The sequence below is a fragment of the Myxocyprinus asiaticus genome, chromosome 12 (genome assembly GCF_019703515.2).
Source record: "Myxocyprinus asiaticus isolate MX2 ecotype Aquarium Trade chromosome 12, UBuf_Myxa_2, whole genome shotgun sequence".
In the NCBI taxonomy this organism is placed as follows: Eukaryota; Metazoa; Chordata; class Actinopteri; order Cypriniformes; family Catostomidae; genus Myxocyprinus; species Myxocyprinus asiaticus.
In genome coordinates this window covers 33229172-33242525 of record NC_059355.1, presented here as the reverse complement: position 1 = coordinate 33242525, position 13354 = coordinate 33229172, and positions in this window count along the sequence as shown.

The window sequence follows — 13354 nt, the reverse complement described above, 5'->3', positions numbered from 1 at the left end:
CATGGATAGTAACTTTCCTCTTCTACATGCTACTCACCACATAACACTGTTGTTCCCTATTCCTGCTTTCTCACTTCTGCACACCCCACTTTCCATCCTTCCTTCTTAACTAGGGCTGTAAATGTTTGCTCGGACGACGATTCGATTGCGATTATTTACCTTACGATTATGATGCATCATGAAATCTGAAATTTGGCCACGATTCAGTTTGATTATATTCGATTATATTGGAACAAATCTTGCTATTTTCCAAAATATGATGGAAGCACAAATGTAACATTGTTCACAACATACAACATAGTGAGAATACTCAGACATCAGGTTTTACATTCACTGCACATTTATTTTCAAGTGCTCTGGGTTTTAACCATAGTAGAACCAGAATAACAATGTTTGAATTGAGGATCCACTGTTGAACTCTAAAACAAAAATATAATGCAAAGTAAAATTACTACACTTCAGACATTAATGCTTTATAATATGAGCACATAAAGCTCATATTTTGGCAAGTTCTTTGTACTTACCATACAGTGTCAAACAAAAGCAAAGTGCAAAGGTGACAATACACCAGTAAACAAGAAAAAGCCACAGGGCGAAAAAGACGATGTTGAAGTAGGTGTAACATCGTTGGAAGTTTGCTGACTGCACACCTCATGCCTTTGCTTAATATGGTTAGCCATGTTGGTTGTGTTCCTCTTGTACTTATTTACTGTTCAGCATATTTTGCATATTGCAACCTTTCTAAATCCAAAATGTTTCCAAACATCTGATTTTGCATGAGGAGGATCATATAATTATTCCTGACTAAAAGTAGAGCTTGACGCCATGATCTGCATTTTCACCTCTTCACCCTCGCTCGCACTGTTTTTTCACCTGTCTGTCCGGTTCTCTCGTGACTGCTCCGGAAGTTGATTGGAGATTGGAATTTGTGGATTGTGTAAACGTAAAATATGTATTAAAAAAAAATATAATATATATATATATATATATATATATATATATATATATATATATATATATATATATATATTAAGTGTAATAATTGATAAAAATATAAATAATAGATTTTTTAAAATTAATAATCGATGCATTGAATTTTTTGCATCAGATCGTTACACCCCTACTCTTAATTATTGCCAGAAGCTACATTTTTCTGCTTCTTCTGCCATTTCCTTCAGAGACTTCTTCAATGCTTATCCAAAGATACCAATGTTTTTCAACAAGCGCTGCACTGATGTTCCAATAAACCCTCAACACCCGACCACCACAGGGTAAGCAGCAGCCCTCCATCCATTTTCCCTGCACTCGGCAGCAGATCAGCATATTTTGGCTTCTGCCTCCAGTCCCTCTTCCCATGCGATAGTAAGCTCAATCATTATGACATTCTTATCTGATGCCAATCATAACACTGTGTCCGACCTTAAGGAGGTAATGGTAATCTCAGAAGGAAATTTTAGCTGCTGGCCAGGGTCGACCACCATTGACCAATCACTTCCATGTGCCAAGATTGACCTTTCCACCCTCGGTGCTGTGCCTTGTGTGGCACCTCCCTTTTTAACAAACTCAATGTACCCTCCTCTGAGGAGCATGATGGCCTTTGTTGGCCTTTATTCTACAAGCTTCAAGGATCTCTGCCAGCTTTTGCAGAACCTAATCATGCCGCCACCTGTACCGTCCTTGTGCCAAGGCGGTCTTACACCCAGCCAGCATGTGCAGCAGATTTGCTCTTGGGGCCTCGCAGAGGGGACAACTCTCCTCTTTACCATACCACAGAGACAAATTTACAGGGCTTGGAAGAATGTCATAGGTGGATCTTATTAGAAAATTTATCCTGGCCTGGGGTATCTTCCACAGGTCAGCCCATACTAAAACTCTATTAGATGCACCTTCCCATATTTCAGTAAATGAATAAAATTGTTTTTTGGCTTCTTATGTAAATCATATTGATTTTATGAGTTCTTGTATGAATCATATTGATTATGTGAATCATATTTTTTTTTGTGAATCATATTATGTGAATCATATTGATTTGATAACCACTACAGCAGCATATGAAACCCCTGGCGAGACTTATGGAAGTTATGGGTTTGGCCCCTCAACAAGGTACTCTCTTAAATGATGGTTTATACCCCCTTATGACAGATACCATTCTGAATCCTAGAGCCCCATCTACAAGAAGGCTATACACGCTTAAAGGGATAGGTCACCCAAAATGAAAATTCTCTCTTGATTTACTCACCCTCCTGGCATCCCAGATGTGTATGAATTATTTCTTCTGCAGAACACAAATGAAGATTTTCATTTGATCTCATCTCTGTAGGTCCTCACAATGCTAGTGAATGGGTGCCAAAATTCTGAAGCCCCAAAATCCACATAAAGGGAGCATAAAAGTAATCTATAAGACTCTGGTGGATAAATCCATGTGTTTAGACACGATGTGATATATGATAGGTGTGGGTGAGAAACAGATCAATATTTAAGTCATTTTTTGTCATAAATTCTTCTCCCTGCCCAGTAGGGGGCAATATGCAGGAAGAATGTGAATCACCAAAAACAGAAGGAGAAAGTGAAAGAAATAGGACTTAAATGTTGAACTGCTTCTCACTCACACCTATCATATCACCTCAGAAGATACAGATTTAACCACTTTTAATGATATTGGTACACTTATGTTACCCTTATGTGGATTTTGGAGCTTCAAAATTTTGGCAGGCAAGGTGAGGACTCTGTTCACCTGCCTACAGGATGAGTGCTGGAGTTTTTACAATAGCATTTTAGCAGCGGGGTTGAAGCCGCCGGACACATGCATTTGAATGGGGTTTTGATTGGTAGACATTCTCTTGTCTCTGTTTTACGCGCAAAGTGCACAGGCTCAGGCCTTTTGCCCTGTCCACATCCCTTCATAGGATTTGTCTGTGGTGTTAGAGGTGCTGTTGCGTGCTCCATTTGAGCCCTTGGCATACATTTCTGATAAGTTTCTGATTCTTCAAACTGCCCTGCTTCTGAAATCCACTTCAGCAGTATCTTTAAAAGTATTTTAAAAATCTTATCCAGTAATTATTGGCCCTTCCTGGCCAGCACTAAGAAAAGTAACATGTACCATTTGACATTTGTCACTATTTTTATTAAATGTGAGTGAATGAGATTTGAGAATGTGGCAGTCTTTGTGCCTCCATGTGGCCCACACTTTGGGAACCACTGAGTTAACGCAATATGATTGTTTCATGAAATAACAATGAACAATACTTTTACAGCATTTGTTAATCATGGTTAAAGGGTTAGTTCACCCAAAAAGAAAATTCTCTCATCATTTACTCACCTTCATGCCATCCCAGATGTGGATTGTGGAGCTTCAAAATTTTGGCACCCATTCACTTGCATTGTATGGACCTAGAGAGCTGAAATATTCTTCTAAATATCTTAATTTGTGTTCTGCAGAAGAAAGAAAGTCACACACATCTGGGATGGTTTGAGGGTGAGTAAATAATGAGAAAATTTTCATTTTTGGCAGAACTATCCCTTTAATATTAATTCCAACATTTACTAATACCTTAGTAAAAAATAAAAGTTGTATATGTTGGGAGGGTTACTTTTGAAATGTATTCCACTACAGATTACAGAATACATGCTGTAAAATGTAATTTGTAATGTATTCTGTTAGATTACTCAAGGACAGTAATGTATTCTAAATACTTTGGATTACTTCTTCAGCACTGGTAGATTTTTTCACTTGTTTTGACTATAAAAACATATATAATATACAAAATACACATTAAAAATACATTCTCTGAAAAACCTAAATATCTTATGCAGTGTTGTTTCTAAAACAAGATCAATCGAATTTATCTTGTTTTAAGGATTTTTAGATATTTTTACAGGAAAACAATACAAAAATTATCATCAAGAATATGATTTTTGCCCTAATATCAAAGGTCTTACTAGAAAAAAGAAATTATGATCCAACGTGAATTTTCTTGATAAAAAAATATGATCGTGCCTGGTAACGTGCATGTAAAATGGCTAGAAATAGCATTTTAGCTTAGCATAAAGTTTACAATTTACACAAGGTTTATTTATATTTCTTCTGCTCAAAACTTACTTCAAACATACTTCTCTGTCTGCTCATATGAATGTAACACATAATAAAGTGTTTCGCCACTGTTCAAATGCACTTTGGATTGCATCATTTATATGTATACATTTTTCCATCTGAAAGGACTAAATTTTAAATGAAATAAATGACAATAAAATGCAAAGTAATCTCTTCAGTAATCAAAATACTTTTTGAATGTAACTGTATTCTAAATACCAATGATTTAAATTGTAACTGTAGTGGAATACAGTTACTTCTATTTTGTATTTTAAATACGTATTCCCGTTACATGTATTTCGTTACTCCCCAACCCTGTATGTTAACATTATTTAATCCAATATGAACTAACATGAACCAAAATTAATAAATAGCCTACTGTTTATAAACTTTGCTTATAGTTAGTTCATGATACCTAATGCATTAACTAAAGTGTATGTAACTTTGTTGTAAATGGGGGGGGGGGGGTTGTTAAAACATCATATTTTTGTGTTGTGGGCCCCAAGATCACCATACATATCCATGCAGAAGAGGTTTTGAAATAAAGGAAAAGCAGTCTAAGAAAAAATGGGGTGCATTTACATGAGTATATTTTTTCACACCGCATATCCTCCTCTTTATCCTTTATAATGACCCTTTTAAGGGCTCAAAGGTTTCTGGTACAATCATGGTTGAAGAAAGTCTTTTATAGCAGTTAAAATGTCAACCTACAATTCAAAGATCTCATTCGAATTCCTATAATTAAGCTGTCAGACATTTAATGAAGGGCTATGCAGTGGACCATAGCCAGAGGAAGACATTTGGGCACACTGTCATAGTGATGAGAACGTCTTGCTGCCATTGGAATATAGTGATCTTTTTTTATTATTCTGTTTTTCTTACACAAAATGTATTTGTATTGAAAATAAAAACATCAAAGTGTCATCATGGCAACATAGTTGTAAAGTTGGATATAACTTCACAGAGAAAAGGTTACACAGTAAGCGATTTTATCACATTAAAACGTGTCAACACACATATTGTGTGTGTGTCTTGTGGCTATACTTCTGAAACAGTGAGTCTTTTAACTTTATATGGATTTGGCATCATTCATTTCGGTTGTAAGCGCCACACTGTTTTTTTTTTTTTTTTTTAAAGAAAAGGAGGGACAAGTCGAAATACATTTTTGTGGTAATCAACATTATGCCACAAATGCTGTTGATTTAGCTTAACTTGTATTGATCCCGGAATATTCCTTTTATGTGTAGCCAAGTGGAGAAATTTCATGACATTTAACTCTAGTCATAAATTGGACGTGGCTCCTTTACGAACCGGAGTTTTGCGACACCTGGTTTTCGGCACTCTCTCATATTAGAGATGTGAGAATATACATTGTGCAAGAGAGCTCCCAATTTTGTTCATCGGTTGAGAATTCTTGGGTAGACATAAAATTTTACACAAAATGCTTATAAATTGCATTTAATATGTGTTCAGAAGAGTCATATGCTAAAACTGAGTGTTTGTTATGGTTTATTTTTCAAGGATGTATATGGATTGCATGTGTGGAGTTTGACCATGTTTTGTGCACATGCGAGGACTGGGTATGTACATTTAGAATTAATCATGTATCTAATTTAATGATTTATAGCCCAGAGTGTTTTCCAATTAAGTGAACATGTGTTATGAGAATTCTATTGTTTTAAACTGTTATACATGTCCTTAAAGCCTGGTTAAAAATGCACAAAATGCTTTGAGTGATTTAAGCAAGTACTTAAATTCATAAAATGCTGTTAATGGCATAAGCATGTATTAAGGTGATGTATGCTGAAGCCTGTGGGTAGGCTAATGCACCATTTGTATTTTCATTTAACATTAGCCTCTATCATATTTCATTTCAGTATTTCATTTTGTACTGTATTTCTTTATATTGATTTTTATTGTGCTGAAATGTATCTACTTTTTTTTATATACAACCACTTTTTTTTTTTTTTTTTTTTTTTTTACAGCCATCAGATGAAACCCCCCCAAAATAGTTTTGTAACCTGTGTTGATTATTTACTACCCACTGGCTACATACAGTATGTAATATGGTATGATGATGTGGTCAAATTATGTAAAATTGTATTCTGATGTAGTACAACAAATGCAATCTTATATGCAGCCAAATGTTAAAGTAGTCACGTGGCAGTGCACAAATACAAAGAGAAATGATTTTCTGTCATAGTGACTTCTCAGGGAGCAGAAACCAAGTTGGCATGGTAATAGTGCACTCATATCCACTAAATGTCTCTGTTATGAACACATTTTATGGTTATGCCCTTGAGGTTCTGAGATTCATCTCTCAGTTATTGGAAAACACATGTCACACATGTGCCTCCTTTTATTGGCTCTGTGCCTGCAAAGATGCCTTGGATGCTTTCATCGATTTTATATATAAAGAGTGCAGCATTAGAACATTACATCTCCCCAAGTTTTGGAAACACTTGGTATTACAAATATGACAAAGCACTCTCTATTGTCTAATTATCAGACATTCCTCTGGTGAACAATGCATTTTGCCTACTTTTGAATTGTCAGAAAATCTAGACCATGCTGTGTGTTTTGAAAGATTATGCACTGACATTTACTGTAACATACAGTATGTTCTATCAGGAAGACTCACAGACTTGAGTGAAATTTAAGATGACATTTATCTGATGAATATAAAACAGAAATGTAATGTCTCTCTTTGGCGTAAGCCCCATCTGGCGGTCCGAAGAAGTTGTACTCAGAACCTTCATATCCTGCTGGAGATAGGAGGCAGGGGCAAGGAGCCTACCCCTGTGCAGGATGGGACTCAACTGGTGGTGGTGGGGTTGCCGTGTTAGCACACTGAAACAGCAATGTGATAGATTGTGAGCAGACTTATAAAGCAATGGCTTACATGTGATTGGCTAGGAGTTACCTAGCTAATGGTGCAATGATGTACAGCTGCTAATCTTCCCGCTAGAACTACGCTGTGCTTACATTTCCTGTTATACATCTCACATTACTGTGCAACCTGGGTTTGAAATGGCTTCCTAGAGAGGCTGTATAAATTGCCTCCCCCACTTGAAGGTTCTCACATTGATTTATATGGTTTATATCACATTTTAAATCTCTCATCTGAAGCTGAGTAATGTTTTATAATCACTGTCTTGAGTGAGGGGGAAGTGGCATTGAGAACATAGACACTGATTGCAACGTCTTACAGATGAAATAGACTACTAACTTTGCCACCTCTGAAGTTGTGCTTGTAATCAGGAAAATAACATGTCCTTTTCAGCACAGTTTAGCTATGGGTACTAACTATAATAACACCTTAATGACTGCAAAGGCTCAAAGGGGGCTCTCTGTAGACCCTGAAGAACTACAGAGAGGTCCCATGAGGGAACAAGGCACAGTCTGGAGGAATTCAGCCTCCTGGCACCTCTCAGGAACCTGATGATCAGGTCGTGCTTCCCTAAGTGCTTACCGTCCACTGTGTCGTGGTGTGCTGCTATAGCAGCTACGTACACCTTCAGGGTGGAAGGGGACAGCCGTCCTTCCAACCTCTCCTGCAGGAAGGAAAGCACCGATCCGACTGCGCATCACTGGGGTCTTCCCATCGGGAAGAACACCATTTAGCGAACAGACGCCACTTAAAGGCATACAGGCGCCTCGTAGAGGGGGCCCTAGACTGAGTGATCATGTCTACCACCGCGGGTGGTAGACCACTTAGGTCTTCCGCGTCCTGTCCAGGGGCCAGACATGGAGATTCCAGAGGTCTGGTCGTGGGTGCCAGATAGAAGGTCCTGAAAGCAGGGGAATTCGCCGGGGGGGGGCTGTCGCGAGGAGCGTGAGGTCCGAGAACCACGTCTGGGTGGGCCAGAAGGGTGCTACCAGGACGACCTGCTCCTCGTCCTCCCTGACATTGCAGAGAGTCTGTGCAAGTAGGCTCACTGGGGGAAACTCATATTTGCATAGGCCAGGAGGCCAGCTGTGAGCCAGCGCGTCTATGCTGAGAGGAGCCTCAGTCAGGGCGTACCAGAGCGGGCAGTGGGAGGATTCTTGGGAGGTGAACAGGTCTACCTGTGCCTGTCCGAATCGACTCCAGATCAGCTGGACCACCTGAGGGTGGAGTCTCCACTCTCCCCTGAGGGTAACCTGCCATGACAGCGTGTCCGCTGTAGTGTTGAGGTCGCCCAGGATGTGAGTGGCTCGCAGCGACTTGAAGTGCTGCTGACCCCAGAGGAGGAGACGGCGGGCGAGCTGTGACATACAATGAGAGCGCAGACCGCCTTGGCGGTTGACATATGCTACCGTTGCCGTGTTGTCTGTCCAAACTAACATGTGCTTGCCCTGGATCAATGGTTGGAACCCCCGCAGGGCGTGCAGAATTGCCAACAACTCGAGACAGTTGATGTGCCAACGCAGTCGCGGGCCCGTCCATAAGCCGGCGGCTGTGTGCCCATTGCAAACAGCGCCCCAGCCCTTTTTGGAGGCATGAAGTGGTCTCATATACATCATATAGTGGCCACCACTGAGGATGCCATATGCCCCAGGAGCCTCTGAAAGAGTTTCAATGGAACCGCTGTTTTCTGTTTGAATGCCTTCAAACAGGCTGTGAGCGCTCGTTCGTGAGGCGCGCTGTCAAAGAGACTGAGTCCAACTCCAAACCGAGGAAAGAGATGCTCTGAACCGGGAGGAGCTTGCTTTTTTCCCAGTTGACCCGAAGCCCAAATCGGCTGAGGTGCGAGAGCACTAAGTCCCTGTGTGCACACAACATGTCCCGAGAGTTAGCTAGGATTAGCCAGTCATTGAGATAGTTGAGAATGCGAATGCCCACTTCCCTTAACGGGGCAAGGGCTGCCTCTGTGACCTTCATGAAGACGCGAGGGGACAAGGACAGGCCAAAAGGGAGGACCTTGTACTGATACGCCTGACCCTTGAATGCAAACCGCAGGAAAGGTCTGTGTCAAGGTAGAATCGAGACGTGAAAGTACGCGTCCTTCAGGTCCAATCTTGGACCAATCTTGATGCCGGACGCTCTCCAGAATGCATTTTTGCTCCAAGATTAGCTGCAACCCCACGCCTTTTTTCGGTCACTACAGTCACCGCAGGGGGACGCCCTTGGCGATGAGCAGACGAGCCGGCAGACTCATCCGGAAGCCCGATCGGGGCAGACGAGCGTGCTGGGGAATGAGAGGTCCGCGGGGAGATACCCGGCGGAGGTGATCCCATTAGAGTCCCCAAATCGCCCCCAGTGCTAAGGACCGAGGCAGGGAGCCGCTGGGGTTTGACCGCAACATTGCCATGGTCATGTTCTCGCAGTGAGAACGTGAACCATCCACGAACGCTGCCTCCATGTGGGTCATGCCCAAACATGAAAGACAGCGATCGTGACCGTCTGAAGTTGAGAGGTAATGACCGCAACCAGGAATAACACACAATCGGAAAGGCATCTTTAAAAAGACGCGTCTTTAAAAAGATGTTCCGTGTGTGCCGCTCTTTTAGAGAAATTTACTCTTTCAGAAAAATATACTCTCTTTTTTCTGCCGAAGCACCCAGGGGCGTTCTCTGCAGTGCACCAGTGCAGAGGAGGGAGAAGCCGCTGAAATGCGCTGTCAGATCCAGCAGAGGTGAATGAACAGTCGTGAGAATTCAGCTCAGCGAGCACGACTGTTCGGCTCCGAAGAGAAATCCTGAATGAGTGGTTGCATACCAGCTCCTTTTATACCGTATGTCTGGGGGAGTGGCATGCAAATACCACTCGCCAATTTTCTTTGGCCTTTTATCAAAGACCAGAGGTGTTTCGGGCTCCCAAGAGTGACCCCCTAGTGTCACTACATCGACACAACGTCGAGTGAGTGACAGATGGGGAAAGTTTGTTAATTGTTTATATTCATTGTAGCAAATGATTTATTATTGTTTAATAAGTTTATTTATAGGCAGTTTGATAATGTATTTTTTTTTTTTTTTTTTTTTACATGAAAAAAGCATGGATTCATAGTAAATAAGGAAATTATATATGTAATTAATTGGTTTTACATTTAAACGTAATTAGTGTATTTGTTACTGTTTTAGTAACACTTACTATTAAAGCAATTATTACTTAATATATAGGTTGTAATAAAGCATTGACTAATTGCTAACTAAGCATTTTGCATGACCTAATCTAAAGTGAGCACTGTATATGCCTAATTAAACATTGATTAATGATCAATTACTCTGAAAACTTGACCCTGAAATAACCATCTCCACAACATCTCAATCACAAAGGCTCAAAACAGACACTAAAGCTTAGCAAAAAAACAAACAAAAAAAAAAAACAAACAAACAAACAAAACAGACACAACACAAAAGTTCAGTAATAATAGTGAGAGAGGAAAATCCACAGTTTATTTAAAGAGATCCTCTAATTGCTCAAACTCAACTTTAGCATGTTCCATCCTATTAAGCTTTATAAGCAGACTTGTTCTCATTATTGCCATTTAAAATTACTGTTTAGTTCAGTTTCACCAGAGGACCTACTATAAATATTTCATTAAATTTAATCTGATTCCAGAAGGAAAGTCCAAAAATCCCTACAGTCTGTACATGCACTCTGGAAACAGCTAGCACATCACCACGGTCACATGACAGTGATGAAATGGCAAAAAAAAAAAAAAAAAACAGAAATAGGAAAGTGGTTGTAACATTATATTTTTGACAAAGTTATATTTTGCCAATTCAGTGCCTATTAAACTTTGTTGTGAAAATTTGTTTACTATGCTGCTGAAGTGTACGTTGTCACGCCATACATGTTACGTTTCTCAGCACTGGGCCAGATGGAACAATAACAGTAGTATGTGGTTACTGAATAGGGCATTTTATGTAATAATTTTCCAGAGATTGCAGGGGCAGATTTGTATCTCAGGTACCAATCCCTGTAGTTAAAAGATTTAAAGTACAAATATCTGCAGTATGACAAAAACTTCCCAAGATTTGAATGCTGATCAACAAAGAATTCCGCTTACAGGATTCAGGCTGGGAAGCGCCCCCTTCAGAAAGACACATTTGTCTCTCATAGAATTGTTTTTTAGCCAAATCACCAATTTGATGACAAATTTCAATGAGAAAAATTTGATATTCAATACATCAACAACTTTTATTACTTCAAAGAAAATTCAAATATTTAAGTTTGCAAGGCATAAAAAATAGGACTGATGAAATATATTTTTTTTCTCCCTAATTCTGATTTGTTTTCTCAAATTCTGTTTCCCATTTTATTTTTTTCTGAGTTACGTTTAAAAGATTACAAAAATATATGACTAATAAAATGCATTCATAAAGAGTTCATCAAATGAAATTATTTTATCAAAAAAGTGCTTCAATAACATCTTCATAGCTGAATCTAAAACAGATATTCTCTGTCAAATAACATGAGCATAACAGAGAATCACTGTATAAATTAAAAATGTACAGTACATTCAGTACAACAGCACATTTGCTTGTGAAATTTGCTAAAATATAATTATTCCATAATAATAATTATTATTATTATTATTAAAATTAATAGTACATTTTACTGTGTAGTACTAATATATTTTTTGTCATAACTTCTTCAGTTACATGTGTCCATTTAAACCAAACTTTTATTTAGATGGATCACTGTGTCAGTTTCGGTTAAGTCGGTTAAGTAGTTCACTACATGGTCATTTGATTATTACACCATAAGAGGCTGCAATTTCATTAAATAAATAGTCTGGAATGTGCTGCAAGCTTTGCATTAAATGAGTGTTTTGCTCTCTGTAATCTAATACACAGATTACAGAAGTCATAATGTGATGTTTTTAGTGCGTCAACACCTTCACACATCACTTTGAAGCATGCAACATAAGAGAACTGGATATTTCTTAAATGAAATCGCAGACTGCTGTGGTTCAATAATCAGACTAGGACACATGTACAACACATTTACAAGATCAACTGAAGATTTAGTGATAACGCAGTACTGGCTCCAAAGGGCGAAACTCTCACACTGGTCCAGGGCCAGCTGGCCATACTTTCTATGTTAAAAAATGTTTAATTAGGCATATATAGTTCTCACTTTAGGTTTGGTCACGCAAAATGCTTAGCTAGCCATTAGTAAGTGCTTTATTACGACCTTTATTAAGCATTAATTGATTTAATAGTAAGTGTTCCTAAAACAATATACACATGAAGCAGAAATGTATATCCAATTCATTACATATTTAATATCTGTATTAACTATGAATTTATGCTTTCTTAATATTCTCATAAACACTTCTTTACCACTGGTTTCCATCAACTAAAATACATCAGTTAGTTGTGTTTAAAAAGTTGTTTATTAAGGATAAAAGAAACATATATATATCAAACTGCCTTTAAATGAACTTATTAAACAATAATAAATCATTTGCTAAAGTGAATATAAACAAATAACATACTATATATATGTAGCTTATTAATAATGTAGGAACAATAATTTATAAATGATCAATTAACTATAAACTAATACTTTACAAATACTTTATACCATGTAGTTATTATAATGTGTTACCAATACTTTAAATTAATATTCCAAGTTCAATACAAGTTAAGCTCAATTGACAGCATTTGTGGCATAATGTTGATTACCACAAAAATAATTTAGACTCATTTTTATAGTCATTTTGGTGTTATAGGATTTATTGACATTGAGAGTCCTATTTTAAGAGCTCTACAGCACCAAGCACAGTGCTATGCATTAACTTATATGTGCAAAGCCTGTGGGTATGGCCATTAAGTTTTGCTATTTTCGTGCAAGCTAAGTGAATAATGAATATTCCAGTTTCAATACAAGTTAAGCTCAATTGACAGCATTTGTGGCATAATGTTGAATACCACAAAAATTATTTTGACTCGTTCCTCTTTTTCTTTAAAAAACAAAAAGAAAAAAAATCAAGGTAACACTGAGGTACTTACAATGGAAGTGAATGGGGCCAATTTTGGAGCATTTAAAAGCAGAAATGTGAAGCTAATAATCTGATAAAAGCACTTACATCAATTATTCTGTTAAAACTCGTGTATTATGTGAGCTTTAACCCTCTGGGGTTGACGGACGCACCGGCGCGTCCTGCTGGATATTTTCCGCATAACAGCGGAAACAACTTAAAATACTCCGTCATTTTTCGGCATAAAGATAAGTGTAAGACATCATTAGAAACTATAAAGGGTCTACTATTATTTGTGTACACTCACAATAACAACAAAACCTTGTGCTTTTGTAAAATAAAGAAAATA